This window comes from Solea senegalensis, linkage group LG14 (assembly GCF_019176455.1).
Source record: "Solea senegalensis isolate Sse05_10M linkage group LG14, IFAPA_SoseM_1, whole genome shotgun sequence".
Taxonomy (NCBI): domain Eukaryota; kingdom Metazoa; phylum Chordata; class Actinopteri; order Pleuronectiformes; family Soleidae; genus Solea; species Solea senegalensis.
In genome coordinates, this window is record NC_058034.1 from 17,013,076 (window position 1) to 17,030,400 (window position 17,325).

Genomic DNA, 17,325 nt, shown 5'->3' on the forward strand with positions numbered 1-17,325 from the left:
TCTAAGTTACATCACCATAATCTAGAACTTTTTTCTGCAGGTTAGAGGAAAGCAGGGTTTATCTCAGTCATAATGACTTAAAGAATAAAGGAAGAACCGAGTCTTACTTGTCAGAAACAGGGTTTTTTTCCCCCACTGTTTTTGAGTCTGCATCTGCACTAATGACTTCACGCCTCTACTTTTAATTTAGCTGCAGTCAAACCAGTTGAATCCAGGTCCCAGTGTTTACCACTTGCTTATTAATAAGAGCAAGGCGGCAACCACTGAGCTTTTTCTATTAAACTAATAGATTAGTTTTCGACATTCCGTTTAGCATTTCTACTTTTTCCGAGGTAAGTGGAACTTCACAGCCGTTTTCACAATTACATCACGGTGGAGTGAAGTGATCTTACTTCAAAAAAAAGTCTAAAGTGGATAAACTTGCGTTCTCTCTTCCCTCTCTGTCTCTGTCTCTGTCTGCAAAGAGTGGAGAGCGAGACAAAAGAGAGATGGACAATGAGGACAGAGTGGAATATTTCACAATCCATGTCATATTTCATTCTTACCTCCACATTCCTGGCTTGAGATAGCTGTAGATGTAGCCGGCGTGTGGACGGATTGACAGACTATTTTTCATCAGCCGTGCTTTTCGTCCACAGCTCCAGTGACGGCAAACCCTCGCTCTAAACGACTGCCATAAATCCTCCATAAATCCACACACATTTCCCGGGCTACAGCTGATCATCTCTGCAGCAGATAATGTGCACGTTCAAAACGAGTGAATTAATCCAATGTAACGTAATGGAATCGATCGATCTGCGTCCTGGGTGAGAATTCATGGAGTTAATATAAGGAGAGGACATTTCAAATGAAATAAAGGATGGATGCATTAAATAATATTGTCCATTTTAAGTGGGTTCTTTTGTTTGAGGACTCGGGGAATACCTACGTGATTTGCATCGCGGTAGAGACAACTCGAAGGTTGTGGGTTGGATTCCTGGCTCATCCTTGGGCAAAGACACTTAACCCCATGTTGCTCCTGATGGCTGTGAATGAAAGTATAAAGATGAGTGATAGATAATGCAAGGCTCATAGATGCACTGTATGAAAGTGTGAGGGAATGGGTGTGAATGGGTGAATGGCAACTGGAGAGTAAAGCAGCTTAGAGACTAGAAAAGTACGATATGGATACAAACCATTTGTACGGAGTATTAGGGCCACACACAAAAAAATATGAGATTAAAGTCAGAATTCTGAGAAAACGTCTGAATGACTTTAATCTCAGAATTCTGACTAATCTCAGAATACTATCTTTAATCTCAGAATTCTGACTAATCTCAGAATACTATCTTTTACTTTTTTTCTCAGAATTCTGTCTTTATTCTCAGAATTCCGACTTTTTTCCTCAGAATTCCGACTTTTTTCCTCAGAATTCCGACTTTGTTTCCCAGAATTCTGACTTTAATCTCAGAATTCATGCATATTTTATTCTTTTTACTTTCTTCCAAAAAATCTTTTTAACATGTGGCCCCAACACTCTTCAGTACATTTGCACTGCACAATGACAATACAGTTTTTATGAATCTTTAGTCTAATTTTAACCTTGTTCTGGCAAATAATTAGCATTTGTTGTCCTCAATGGTTTTAAACCATGAATAAATCTGTATTACATGTGCTAAATGACATAACCTTTTCAGAGCAGTGGGATTGAGCTGGAGAGTCAAGAGTGTGAGATTAAATTTACTACAAAGGTTTTTTAAACTGAGCGTCAGATTTGGTTGACGATTCTTCGTATAGGTTCAGGAGAGGCACCTTTAAGCTTCTCCACCGCTTAGTATTAAACCGTGTGTTTGTTGCTTAAGGCGCTGCATGGTTGCGCGGTGAGCTGCTCGGCTGAACCGTTAATAGCTTGAGTTCTTCTGATAAGACTCTGCCAGTTATACTTCAGTACTCCAAATCTCTGAGGTAGTTCATACTTTACATACATACTAGAGAATGCAGATGAAAATGACTTTTTAAAAAGCTATTTTATCAAATTATTGTTTAATATGTGTTTTTCACGATCATTGTCTTGATCATTACTATATTCTGTACAATTACACTTGGGTTTGATTTTAAATGTTGAACTTTGTGAACTAGTGCGGTGCAAATACTTGTTTTCTTGCATTTCTTATCCAAACAATATCCAAACACTGTCTGGTGCCAAATTCACCTGCCAAGTTTGAAGTTGGTCTTGTCACACGTTGGACAGGTATGGGATTAACGCACAGATGTTCCCTGCATTTATAGATAGATAGATACCATATAGAACTGTTCAACATGCACCTGTTTGTTGAGCATTCTTGTGTTAGTCGTTTTTGTACCTTCAGTGTGTTGGAATGATCACTGTTAGAGTTCTGTTGTTTCCTTTTACATCCCACATAAATACAGATATTGAAACGATGGTGTGATGATAATAATAACAATGACAAAAAACATTTGTTTATTTGATTGAAATATTTCCGTCAGCATTGTGTGAGGGTGCAGAGGTAACACTTTTAGTGATATATCTGTGACATCTGTGAGGATATCTCTTGCATTTCTTCAGCAGTGCACACACTGGTGCCCAAGTGAGAAACCTGTAAAGCGACCCAGTTATGCGATTAAAAGGCAGATGGAAGGACAGACAGACAAGCAATCCTTACATTTATAGATATCTCCACTTGTCCTTCTCTGTGAAGCACCTCTTAGAACTGCTGTTCTGAAATGTCCTATTTTAATAACCTTCTTCAACTGAAGGGTTTGGTAAATGTGGCTTTTCTTTGGCACAGTCCAAAAATTCACATAGTCTAGGTTTAACTTGCAAAAGTGGATTCTAGTAAAAACTAAAATTTATTAGGATTGTGGACCAAATTCAAAAAGAGCGAAAAAGGCACGTCAACGTTTAAGCCTACAGTCAGATGGCATATGTTGATCAGTATTAGGTTTTTCACAGTGCAGACCCCGAAGCAGAGAGCGGAGAACAAACAGATGACTGAAAACTTAATTGTCCAACAAAAAGCAGAACATATAGGCATGCAGATGTGACACAGGGGACTGGGTGGATCAATAACTAGCACACAGACACATGGAGGAACAAAAAGAAGCCGACAAAGAAGCCCAGGAGAACATATAAGGTATAAGAAGAAATAAGGCAGTTCACCCAGCCAGAGGCAACGGAGAGAAAAATAAACAACAACAACAACAACAAAAAAGGAATCCACAGAATCTGCTTTCAAACAGCACGGTAATACTGTGTGAATGTAATACAAGTGCTCATGTGATGCTCAATGGAAGACAAAAGTGTTTGCTTGTGTGTTCTTGCACTCAACACTCAAATGATTCTTAATCTTAAAAAAATAAACGCTCATAAACTAAACTTCTGTGCTTTTACAACCCAGTGGCTTTCTGCATCCTTCTCTAACCATATTTCTAAATGTCCTTGTGACTCCTGTTATGTACCTTCCTCTTCTCCTCTGACCATGCATTGCACATACATCAATAATGCATGTGCATAATGCACTGAAACTAAACACATAAAAAATAATAATAATAATAATAATGATAATAGTGCCACTCTCCAAACTGTCTCATATGTCTCATACTCTCATAAAACGTATTAGCATTCGTAAAACGTCATCACCTAATGGGCTGGTCGTGCAAATAGAGAGACATATGTCTGAGTCACAGTTGCCCGCAGCCTTGATATCATAATAGTAAAGTGAGATGATTATAATGATGAGCTGCTCGTCCTCTCTTACCTTTGACCCTTACTTTGCCCCCGAAGCCACGATTCCCTCAGGGCTTCATTAAAATCTCGAAGAGCGGAGTTAAGAATAACATTCTATATAGTGCGTGAGTACCTTTTCTAAATGCTACACAGAGCATTACGGTCCATATTCAGTGTCAGAAAATGTATATAAAGCAAGTTAACAGTTTAACATAATCACTTTAAAAGTAACTGTGACACAATCAGAATCTTGCTGTCTCTATGTTTCCCATTGAGCAATAAGCTTTTTTAAAACAGCGAGTTAAAGTTCCTGTTACCTCCACACACAGACGTTTTCCCCTCAACTGCACTGAAGAGGATAAACAGCGACAGTCATTTTCCATCTGTTTGTGTCTCTCCCTTTTCCATCTGCCTCTGGGAACAAGTGTTTGTGACAAAAGCCCATCAGTCTCTTCTTGTTTTGTGCCACGAGACAACTCAGCAAACCTCTTGTCAGTTCCGACCCACGTGGGTGAAGTGCAGACAGTGTCTCCGTGAAACATGTTCTCATTTAGGTTGCAGCAGTCACAGCGGATGCATGCGGCCGAGTGTTTCCTCTGTTCTCTTCAGAGGACCAAATGTTAGCTCAGCTCCAGGCTGCACATGATCCTGAGAGGTCAGAGACAAACAACTATTCATACTCACGCCTACGGTCAATTTAGAGTGTCTAAAGCACTGAAATGACAGATTTATTTAAGAGAAACTGCTTCTACAGGTTTTAAATAGTATTTAGAGTATTTAGAGGGGCCTCCTTTTACACTGAACAACAGCAGGCCTCTGTCTCTCGTACACCGGGAGTGGAACCTTAATTAGTGTCATTGGTAACGCCTGCGTTTGCCCTAATTTGTCCTATTTTAATTCCATTCAAATGACAATGACCAAATGTAAAATCACACTCGCCTTCTCTGCTGCTGAAACCCTGATTCATGCAACAGCGTCCTGTAAGGTTTCGCCAGCAAAGCTCCTCAATAAACTTCAACATGTCCACAACTCTGCTGCACGCCTACTCACTTCACCCCTGACCTCCAGAACCTGCACTGGCTTCCCGTCCCACAACGCAGCCAGTTCAAAGTCCTCTATAACCAGGCCTGCAGCCTCCAGCCCTCAACCTGGGGAGACAGAACCTTTGGACCCGACCCATCTGTGACTGTTCTGACCTCTCCTCATTCAAACCACTCCTCAAAACTCACCTCTTTCAGAATGCTTTTAATGTTTAATGGTTTTAACTTATTTCTCTTTGTCCTTTTAACGTAAAGCACATAAGCCTCAAAGCCTTTTGCTTACTTTAACCATAAAAGGGCCAGAAAATGTCCTGTGTGTCAGTGCTTTTGCCCATTTTTCCCAGAATAACTTTCAAAATCTAACAGTTATTTACAATTTCCTGCATGTTAAAAATAGTGTTTTAACAATTTAAAATGAAGAAAAACACTGCAGTTGTACACGGACAGCAGATTGCGTGTTGAATTTGACATTTGAACATTATAAAACACATTTTAAATACAATTTGTTTGAGGTTTTTGTCCCAATGTCCCAAAACAGGCCTAGAAAATGGAAACTTATGTGCAGGCGTTTTTTCTAACTCTCTCCTCTCTGGTGACAAAGACACTGATTCACCGGCCTCCTGCAACAGCGCGAATGATATTACCGTAGTAACCACATGTTGAATTTGATGTGTAACTTTCAGCAACATAATAATAAAAGGTATTATTATTAATATTTGTCATTTTGCATCAGCAAGGCATTACTCCATTTTTAGAAAGACAATTAAATATGTATCACCCATTTAAAGCCATAGTCCACACATCTGTAAAAGCAGACTAAAGATAATAAAACATGCAACATTTCAGAGTGTGTCTGTCTGTCGTGGAGTTTTGTGGACATTCTTTTGTAGTTTTGTCGTTATCATCTGGTTCAGCATGCAGTGCACACACCGCTCGAGACTGTGTTGTGAAGACCATGGTCACATTCTGCACAGACACGGGCAGATTGTGCACAGGTAAGCAGGTTTTGTTTAACGTCAGGCAGTTCCATGCAGTCTGAGTGAAATGACTGGTTGTGCTGTAAAGGCGACAGACAACAGATTTTTTTTTTATTTACTGGAGCGGATTCAAACATAATATTCTTATAGTAGAAGAAGATTAAAAAGACGGAAGACTGATTTCTGAATTGGGATGTTTTTACAGGGGGATACAGATTATGTCTTTAGATTTTGATGTATTTAATCTAAGCAAGGACGATGACTTTGTTGAAGCGTTATAGTCTTCGCGAACTTAGCGAGTCACAAGATGTTTGAATTTGTGCGTCGGTGAAAGTCTTCAGTCGTCTCCACGTGACCACACAAATCCAGCTGAGCTCTTTCAGGTCGCCAGTGTACGTTGTTACCATCCTCATTTGTACAGTCAGCTTGTTGATGAAGTTGTCGATTTAATTAATAATTGAGGAGGACGAGATTTTGATTGAACTTTTCCTGAGAGGACAATGGAAGCGCAAGACACAGAGGTGGTCAGTGCGAGTTTGCTTTCACACTTTCGCACCAATAGTGTGAATAACGTATTCCCCTCCTCGCCTGAGGCGGCGCTGCATCAAGAATTACTGAAGACAAGACACACAATGAACAAGAAAACAGGCTCATCTGTTGGTTAATGCAGAACAACTTCTGTTTTCTGCCACATCAGAGCAAAACGTGAAACTACATCAAATCCTATCGCTTTTTTTATTTATTTATTTTTTTTAACATGCGACACATTCCTCCCGGCTATCGTTCTACACGTGCATATGTTCTGGTTGTGTTTACCCACAATGCTCTGCGCTGTAATCTGCTTCCTGCATTTGGTTCCCTTCAAGCGAACCGAGACCTACGCTTTTAGGCGGACGAGAGTTCGCCTCTTTGGTGCGGGTCAGAGTTCGGTCACGCCTCCCCAACGAGCAAACGGACTAGGATTCGATTTAGAAGGAGCTGGTGTGAATGCACCCTGAATGTCATGCAGGACAACATGCAGTACGATGGTGTCGTACACGCATTGCGACATGAGAGGAAAGTGTCATATTTCTGTCCATTCCTGTCACTTGTCACGTTTAAAAAAAGATGATGCACAATAGTAAATCAGGCTTTATGAAGAACACTTTGGTCAGTGATTGTAATTGTTCCGTGAAGTGTATTTTACTATCATTTATTTCTTATTATTCCTGCGGAAAATGCTTCTATTTGTTTTTTTTGCATTTGAAAACTTTTCGCAGGTGGTAGAATATGGATGTTCGTGGATTTTTTTGGAAAACGTGGCCTTGGCATCTACTTCAGAGTGTTTTGAGTTCTTATAAGAAAGACCTTCCCTGCCTGTGCCTCATTCGTAATGAGTCTTAAAACTAAAATAAATGTTTTTGAAACCTGAAAAACGTGCAGGCTGTGACTCAGTCGAGGAACGGCCACAGTCATGGCCATGGAGAGAAGAAGGAGCGTTCACTGCGACAATCTGAGAGTCTCCCAGTCAAAACCTGAGCTGGTTAGTATGGAGATTGGGCCCTGGAGGTTAAATAAGGAGAAAAAGCAGGCGTCTGCGCTGGCTTCTAACCACGTGAAATATTAACAAGGCCTGGGACTGTACAGAGGCGCTGCAGCCATGGCCTCTTTGCACAGAGGCGGCATAAAAAGAGACTTTGTTCTAAAGAGGTGGAGGATGAAAGAGAAAGGAAGAGAGGAGATTACGTTTTCCTTGAACTGCATAGTTTGACATCGGAGTGGTCAAAAGAAAAATGATGAACACCTCTTTGACTAAAAGGTGTTATCTCATACAGACTCCAATGCTGACTGAAGTGTTAATCAGGTAATCAGTCTGTGATTCAAAACAGATTATCATTTCCACCCGAGTCCAACTGTACATATGAGTCAGTGTGAGCTCATCAATTAAATCGAATAACACGATGACGCAAAGGTCTTGCAAGTGGAACACACACAGAGAAAATAAATGTGCAGAATATGCAGCTAAAAGCAAGCATCTCGTCTATTTTTAATACGTTTCTTTAATGACTGCTCATGTTACCCTCACATTAGTGCTTTAGGAAACCGGAGGCAGACACTGACTCACTCCCCGATATAACACAAACTTTGGCCCCTTGAGAAGTCGCAGCGATGCTCATATCAGCAAAACTGTGGGCTTTTTTTTCAATAACCGCCAGCTGAAGACTGAATTCATATTTGTATTGCAGCAAGATTATTTGACATTTTGTTTACTGGGGAATGGAAAAAACAGATAAGGGGGAGAAACAAAGGTGCAAACGGGGCACAGATGAGAAGAGGATATGCGGTGAAACAACGGATGTTAATTAGGGTTCAGTCTATTTCAAGTTTTCCCGTGTATGCCATGACATTTATTTCTGTTTTTAATCTTGACTTCTCCCTGGACGACATCATCTGGTGCTCACATATGGAAGGATATCACGACCACTACACTGACAGTACCTTATTTGATCATTTCACACCACACTGTGAGGCGGATGTAGATCCAACCTCTCTCTCTCCCCCCCGTGCTTGTTCCCTCTGTGAAATTCAACAAAAGATCTAACTTGAATATCAAATTTATGCGGTGAAGGAAACCCAGACGATTATTTTTTTAGAGACAGAGAGAGAGAGCGAGCAGACTTAGACTTGAGAGCAGAAGTATTCGCTGGTGCAAAGAAGAGACACAGGCTAAATGAGGCAGACTGATTGCTATTCTGAAAGGTGGCGTTGTGCAGGGAGGAAGACAAGGCCAGAGTGGATAGAAAATCTATACACTGACAAGAGAAGACTGTGTGTGTGTGTGTGTGTATGATAGGAGCAGGCACAGAGAAAGACGCAGACCAAAATTACTGTGGACACTCATTCTCACTCTGATTATTTCTCTTTCACACACACTCAGACACACACACACACACCCACGCTATTCTTAGGACACTGCACTGACTTCCATTCATTTGGACAGCCTTAACAAAATCTATAACTTAACCACAATTCAAATCTTATAGCCCTAAACCAGACCAGTGACTCAGAAATGATCAGGCTTTGGCCGCCATGAGTGACTACTGGTCCTGACAAGGTCAGTGTTTATGCCACGTATTCACACACATACACCAAGCTGATTTAAAAAGTGATTAAAACAGATTTTGCCACATTGCTATGTCCCACGTTGCTATGGCGATACCAAATTGTCTCCTTCTTGTGGTCAAATCATCAAATCAACACGTAAGTGCAGTCCTAGACACAGAGGCAGACTGGCTGCAGGGTGTGTGTGTGTGAAACCTGTTATCTTGGCTCTCTACGCTGCCTCGCTGTCGCTGCGGTTGTTGTTCATATGCAGCGACAGCGAGGGAGTCTGAGTGAGTCAGTGTGAGCTCATGTTCGGGGCTTCCTCGTCCCACTGCTGCTGTCTGAAAACCTTCCAGTTCCAACACTGGCAGACTTTCTTTTATAAAGGTGAAATTGTGACAGCATGCGATAACAAAGACATGTATTATAGATGTAAACTATACTAAGGACAGACTTTGTCAGGAGGGAGTGTTCACATTTTTTCCATTGCTGCAATCACAAGTCATTTTCTACACAAACACTTTCTACTATTTTCCTGTTTTAATCAACTTAATATGATAGAACTTTAAAAAACACAAAGAGTTACGGAAGAGTGTTAGGGCCACATGTAAAAAACGGCATGAATTCTGAGATTAAAAGAAAAAGTCTGAATTTTGAGATTATAGTCAGAATTCTGAAAAAAAGGGAATTATGCGATTAATGAAAATGTCAGAATTCTGAGATTAAAGAAAAAATCTGAATTCTTATTCAGAAATACTTATCATCTGATTATTTCTGATCGATTAATCAGCCTGTCGACATTTAAACCCTCAGTGGGCTGCAGTAGTTTCCTGCAGTACATCGGTGTGTGCAGTTGTGCCTTTTAGGAGCAGTATCGTGTTTCTTCTTGGGCAAACTTTAAAAATACCCCCCAGCCTAAGTCTCACCCCCATAAAAAATGAGATTTCGCTGAACTACTTCCTACAAACACCGAGGGCGTCCTCGAAAGCAACACAAGCACTGATTCCTCCAGAAGACTCACGTCTAAATTTAGACTTCAGCGGCGTCAGGGCAGAAAAGAACAGTAGATGCAGGAAGCAGAGGGGTGGTGGGTACATGTGTATGTGAGTACCTGTGTGTGTGTATGTATGCGCGCGTGGTGGGAGGAAGAAGAGAAAAGAAAAAGGTGACCTGAGGAGAAAAGAGGGAGGGAAAAGTGTGAAAATGCAAACAAAGTAGAGGCCTAATGGTGGTGGTTTCACCTTGGAAACCCTTAACTTACATAATATAATAAGTTAAATACTGTTAAGATTAAGAATTCTGCACTACATTATCTTTTACTTACAATCACTCCCAGCTGAAGACATCCAATCAAGTTTACCTTAACTTTACATCGATCTCTGGGACTTTTACAGGGATTTTGAGCCAGATATCAAAGTTACTCTTGACCTTATAAGTCAAATAATTGATTGAGTGCTACTGTAGGCTTGCAAATAATATACCATTGTTGTACTTGGTTACCAGCATATGCTAGGGAAGCAAAGACAATGACATGGAGTTCAGAAACAGCAGCAAGGTTTGTGTTTTCTATATGAAGAGACACAAAAACAGCAAAACCTTCAGTACGACAGTCTCTTTACTGCGCGCAGTCGAACATTTTGAGCTCGATTGTGGTTCAGTCGTGAACAGAAGGCTTTGTACTCTGTACTAACAGAGCATGAACAAGGTGTAAGATTAAAGATAAAATATCAGCATAAACCATGTATTGCTATACTTGTTATATACATCCTCTGACAATGCTGACAGACAGAGGAACTGCAACATTTTTTACTTTTTATTTATTTTTTTAAATAACGTTTACTCCCTGCTGGTGTTTTCCACGGCCCCACTGACCGGAAAATGTACAACACTGTTGTTCCTGTAATTCCTGGAATGTCCTACTCATACTAGAAGGGGAAATATGTGTGTGAGGTGTGTGTCTGTAACATAATTTACTCGGACACATTTCTGAAGCAACGCCATGCCTAATGTGGTGATGCACTATAGGAAAGGAACGTGGAATCGAATTCAACTTTAATATCTTGTCATCTGCCGTTTTAAATCTATGTGTGTGTGTGTGTGTGTGTGTGTGTGATTTCCTGATGTCAATACAGCGTGAAAACAAGACTGAGTGGAACATGTGCAGGCGTGTGCATTATTAATCACTGCTCATCAGCTGGTATCCTGTGTGTGTGTGTGTGTATACCTAGAGTTTGTGGATGTGATGTCAGATCAGCAGTCAGCAGTCAGTGCACATTTCTGTCAGTGCACTGAAGTGAGCAGCTTCTCACTTAGCAAATCTTATCATTATCAATCCTCGTGAAGGGTCCAGATTAAATGTCACAGCAGCGTCAGTGTTGAGCTCCGGTTCACACCCGCAAACTCAAATCCACAGACATAAATTATACTGCATGTGAAACTGGCAGCATCTAGTGTATCTAGACCAGTCAGGCCACTCGTGTCGTCTCTGGCTGTAATTATACTGAGCGAGGATGGTGGATAACTGTGATGCCCCAGGACACCATAACAGTCGGGGACAAACAAACTTTAGAGCATTTACTGGATCATAAACGATCCTGGGAGACGGCAGAGTTGGAGAAGACAGAGCAATGGGAGCTTGTGAAGTTTACCACTTCAGGATCCAACACTGATTAACTTTAATATATATATATATATATATATTTTTTTACATATTTTTGTAGTGATGTCTAAGCGTTCTCTGGAGAAGGAAAAATCTATCAGAAAGTTGAAGATCTGGAATAATGTCTGCTCTGACTCTTTACATACTCCTGGGGCATCACAGGGCTCAGAAATAGGTTCTGTGATATATTGCCTGATTTTTGTGTGTTTATAGTGTGTCGTGAACTCTGATGGCTTGAAACCAACGCTGGCACCTTTCATTTTGCAGAAGATTTTCCTGCCACCACGGTGGTGTAAACAAACGTGACATCTGGAGCTCTGTAGTCTTCAGCTTCAGTTGCTACTGCTTAACCCTTTAACACCGACAACAACAACCCTTTTTTGCTTATTTTAACCATAAAAGGGCCAGAAAATGTCCCCCGAGTAAGTGCTTTTGAGCATTTTTCCAGAATAACTTTCAAAAAAAAAAATTTAAATGAAGAAAAACAAAACGTTTTATTTAAAAATAACTTGTAGTTGTACATGAACACCAGATTTTGTTTTGTGTCCCACTGTCCAAAAACAGGCCCAAAAATTGCTGATTCGTCTGTTATCCTGCAACAGCGTGAGTGAAATTAACGTTACAACACGTCGGCTTTGACGTGCAACTTCTCTGCTTTCAGAAACTGTCACAATTTTTCCGATAGCAAAAACCATCACATAGTTACGGTAATTCAAAGTGCACTTGTGCGAACGTGCTGTCTGCGATACGCTTGGTGTTAAAGGGTTAACCTGAGAACGGCTCCAACTCATAGTTCACAAAAAAGTGACGTCCCACATTTGAGGATCTCCAGTGTCCCTCACTGTCACTGCTCCTGACTTGTCTTTTACCAAGCAGGTGTTGGTGTCTCATCAGCCCTCTTGCCATTTGTCCATATTTTGGTCTATTCCTGATTTTGTGGCTGCTGAATTTCCGGTTATCCCGGTCCCGGCTTCTTCCTGCGTGATTGTTTATTGACACCAGTCCAGTACGAGTTGACCTCCGCGCTTGGCTGAATGTCTTTGATTGGCTGCCTCTCTGATTGTTTGTGACTCTGGACTCACTCAACCTCTTCACACCTACAGTACAAAGCCTCGTCACACGTTTTACATTGAACTCCTTTAAACCCGCGAGTCTTTGCTGTTAGAAGTCCAGCAGATGATTCAACACGGTTTGTTTCTAATGTGATGCTTCTGGTTTATAGAGTTAATTGGGGGCAATGCAGCTCAGGTTCACACGTGGGTCAGACGAAAGAAAGGAAAAGGAAATTGCCAAACCTCAAAGTAAAAATGTTACCTCTCCGGGGATAAGAAGTTGGGCATGGTGTCAGGCTGAGGAGCAGCAACAAAGCTGTCTGCAATATTGTCATTCAAGTGGTTCTGGAGTGGGTGGTTAACTATTCATGTAAACGCAGCGCCACAAAATCTTTATTTAGTCCTATGACACTGCAACTCAATCATCGGGACACAGCAGCAGACACAGCAGTCCAAAGGAATGAAAGAGTCCTCATCGAAGTGAAGCAGGCTTTTACAGCCGTCAACCGACATTAACGGGGAAATTTAAAATGGCCAAGGGCAACAAACACACCTGAGGGAAGGAGGAGGGAGGGCTACAGCTAAGACGCACGACACAGTCGTCACGGTAATATTCTCATCTTTGGAATCAGATTGTTCAGGTTTTAAGAGCTTTCTTTGCACATGTCGGCGTAATGTTCAGAAAATGCATCAGATTCAAGATTTGTGGTGCAGTTTGCAACAGGGCTGGAGTGGAGATCCTTCAGCCTATTGTGCATGTGGACACACAGACAAACTGTGGGACTCAAGTAGTACGGCTACTTTGCCAGGTAATTGCAAAATTGATGCTAATATTGTTGCTACTCTCTGACGCCTGAAGCCAAGTTCACACAGCAGCTTGCACACAAAAGTCTCCAATCTGCACTTGATCAACACTTTCCAGTTGTTGTTTTTTAAAGACTCTAAACAGATTTCCAGCCTCCTGGAAATGCAACTGTGATTCCTAACGAGCTCACTGTGACCAGTCTTGGATAAAGTGCTTGAAAGCGAAATGACTTTGGTAGAGTTTAAAGTCGCCTTTTAGAATATTACTTGAGTAAAAGTACCTGACATTTACTGTACTTAAGTATCAAAAGTCATTTTCTGATATAAAATGTACTTAAGTGTTAGCAGTAAAAATATTTAACCAAATTGAGCAATTACAGTTTTGAAGATGACATTTATTGTGGCTACAGGCAAACAACTTCAAACATTAAAATGAACCTTCTGTCATGAATGGTGACAAGCTCCGTCTCTCAGCCTGTGTCTGCTTGTATTTTTGAAACTTTTAGCGTCTTTTTTTGCGGAGTTTGTGGAGCTTCTAGACACACTGTGTTTTAATTCAACTTGGAGACGAAATGTGAGGTTTATCTGCGTGAGCTCGCTAGCCCGGACAGAAGACTAGAAACCAAGAGACCAGAGCCTCGGTGTCGGACACGGTAAACAACGAGCCGCAGCTGTGTTTTAAGTCCACTTGGAAATCTGCGGCTAACAGCTGAGCAGCTAACAGCTGGTGCCGCTAAAAACAACTAGCGACAACAAACAAACCAACCAAATGTACTGGAGTAAAAGTACATTTTATTTAGGTAATGAAGTGGAGAAAAAGTTGTCAGAAATATAAATAACAAAGTAAAGTACAGATATGTGAAAATTCTACTTAACAAAGTACATGTACTTTGTTACATTACAACACTGACTGTGACCTAGCATGTCGTAAACACAGTCTCTTACTATGTTTACATAGACGCATCTCCACTTTGGCCCTGCATACTGCTAATAAAAACACCTCAAATTTGATGCTATTCTGAATGTGTGGTATTATGTCCAAAGAAAGCTCTCATGCAATCAGAGTGTGTGACAACTCCAGGTGTGGGTGAATGGTAAGAGGAATAATTAAGCAAAAACAAAGGCAAAACAAAAAAACATCTAGAATAACATTGTTGCAAGAAAAGTTCAGTGGTTGACTTTGAGGGAAGTAAAATTAAGCATGGTTTTACACATACTGTGTCATTTTAGCAATGTTTTCTTGAACAAATGTAGCTGGGAGTCTATGAACACTCCTGTTCAAACTGACTTCACCTCTCCATCGTGTAGTTCACAGTTATCCCATGATTTGAAACCCAGCTTCAAGCATCAGATCGGAGGAAGATGTCATGATCAAGTAGGGATGGGAATCTTAAGGCACCTCAAGATTATAATTCAGGGGCTACAATTCAATTAATAAAAGATTATCGACTTCCAATCAGTCTTTTGAAAGTCTTTGTCTCACTGTGTGATCGCTAACCCACTCACCCACCGCTATTTTTAACAACTCTGCATGTGTAATGAGTTTAATTCATCGTTATCAGACTAACTGAAACACATGCAAACTGTAAAGTTACAAATGCACTGTAAAGAACCAAAGGTGGCAGCAACCTGGGTGTGTAACATCTTGAATCACAACTCACATATTTAAGACAAAAATGTTTACAACTGAATCGTGCTTTTATGTCCAACAGCTCAGCCACATTAGCATCTGTGAGGCTCTCATTCATTGCTCTTGTCATTGACTGTGACATTAGCCTCCCGCCATCAGTGATAAAGTGTGCGGTTATAGTGACGTAAGATTCAATGGCAACAGATGTCCAAGCATCACATGTAATTCCTATCCTACCCTACTCCTTCTGTATTGTTTCGTTGCTGAGCACTAAATAGCGTCGCTGTATCTCGGCGCCATGCTTCTTTGTTACGTGCTCCCCATAAAGTTTGTCTATTTTACATTATTTAACATTTAAATAATAGGAATTTGGACTTTATTTGTGAATCAATTCAGAATTGTCCCGGTCCAAATCTATATACATCTAAGAATAGATGTTTTTCCCCACCCCTAATATCACAACGTAAACTTTATATGCAAATTTGATTAACTGACCATCCGACGAACATCTCTGTCTGATTTAACATGAAACAAGTCACTTCATGTTAAATCATGTGTGCAGCACAGAAATGTCGCTGGGCGACATCTGATCTAAACACAGCTATACTGACAAACACAGAGAGAGTTATTTAAAGGCTTAATCACCACAGTGTGAACTCATCTGACACACATTTGAACGCAAACAGACATTTTCTTACATTTCTTCTCTGTTTTAACGCCAAAAGAGGGAGACACTCATATGGACTCGAACACGGTAAACACCCCCGCCCCTCCCCATTTAAAGACACTCATTGTTAGCTGGGAAGTGCAGCATATGTGTAATTATTGACTATGGTAATTGACTAATTGGAGCAGGTGCAGATGCTCGAGCCTGAACAAAGAGAAGCCAAAACATCAAAACAAAGACTTTGTTGTCAACACAGGCATTTTTTTTTCTTTCTCCCTTTCAGTCACCCAACAAAAGAGGCAAGGACGGTTTAGTTTCTTCTCCGTGTGAGATGTAATACTGCACAACAACAAGAAGAAGAAGACAGAATTGTATTTACGAGTTGCTTTGAACAACTGGCTCGTCAGTGAATGTCTTACCCTTGACTGCTCAGAGTTCAAACGCGTGCAAATCTCCCCAGCACTGCGTCATATTTATTTTAGCAGCTTAGTAGGTAGATATGCTGCTGCTGACTGCTGCTCAATAATAGATAACAGTTCATTCCTTTAAAGAAGAAGCAGAAGAAGAAAAACACCCCTCACTATTCATTGTTTTCCTGCAGGGAGTTCAGTCACAGAAAGTCAGTAATAAAAGAGGAGAAACATAGACCAAATCAGGAATTCAGGAACGAAAGACCACAGAGCAAAACATGTCTCTTGCCACTGGACTAGTGTCAGAAAAGCGAGTCAGTTATTTATCTAAGCGGGTTGTTGGGGGAGGAGAGGAAAGACAGATTTGTGCTGGTGAGGTTGTGTGAAGATGACTCACTGTCAGTGACACACACACACACACAAACACACAGAGAGTTACCTTTATTTTTCTCCTCCTCCTCCCTCCATCTTCACTTTTTTTCCTTAACCTCTTTCTGTCACTCCTTTTGGCCAGTGATGAAGTCATGCCACCACACTGTGCTGTGCTCCCCACTAACACTACACACACACACACACACACACACAGTCACACACACACACACACACACTGCAAGGTTTGTGCCTGGAACAACTGAAAGCTATTAACCCTTTAAAGCTCAGGGCAACAGATGTGGTGAATCATTTATAAGAGACTTGTTTCTCTAAACTTTAAATGGTCAAAATACAGAATAGAACCATACATTTTGAGACTGTTAAATAATATTATACATAAGATTTTGTATTTTATAGCTGCATGTAAAATACTATTTAATTTGTTACTGCTGTAGAGATATTTCTTCTACAATTTTAATTAATACAGTAATAGTTTCAGCATTGAGATTTCACATTAACTGACATGATGTCACTGCAACCAGGCTCTTATTGCCCAACATGAGCCGTCAATCATAACTGTATCCACACAAATGTGTCGCGTTTTGTCTTCTAAATGGAAACAGAATTTACTAAAGTGTAAGACCCGTCACTAGTGATTGACATCATTAATGCCTCAGAAAATGGTTTGCCGATATTATAAATCAAGTGAAACATGAGTTCCTTTTGCCATGGACTTTTATTCAACTCAAGTTATTTTTGCAAACAGCAGAGTTGCCCCTAATGTTATTCAATATCTTATGAAATATCTTATTTCCTGGTCGGCTTCAGGTGGAACCCCTGACCAGTGACACTTGGTCTGAGGCTTAAAACTGCAACGCTAATCCCAATTGTAGGGGGACGGGA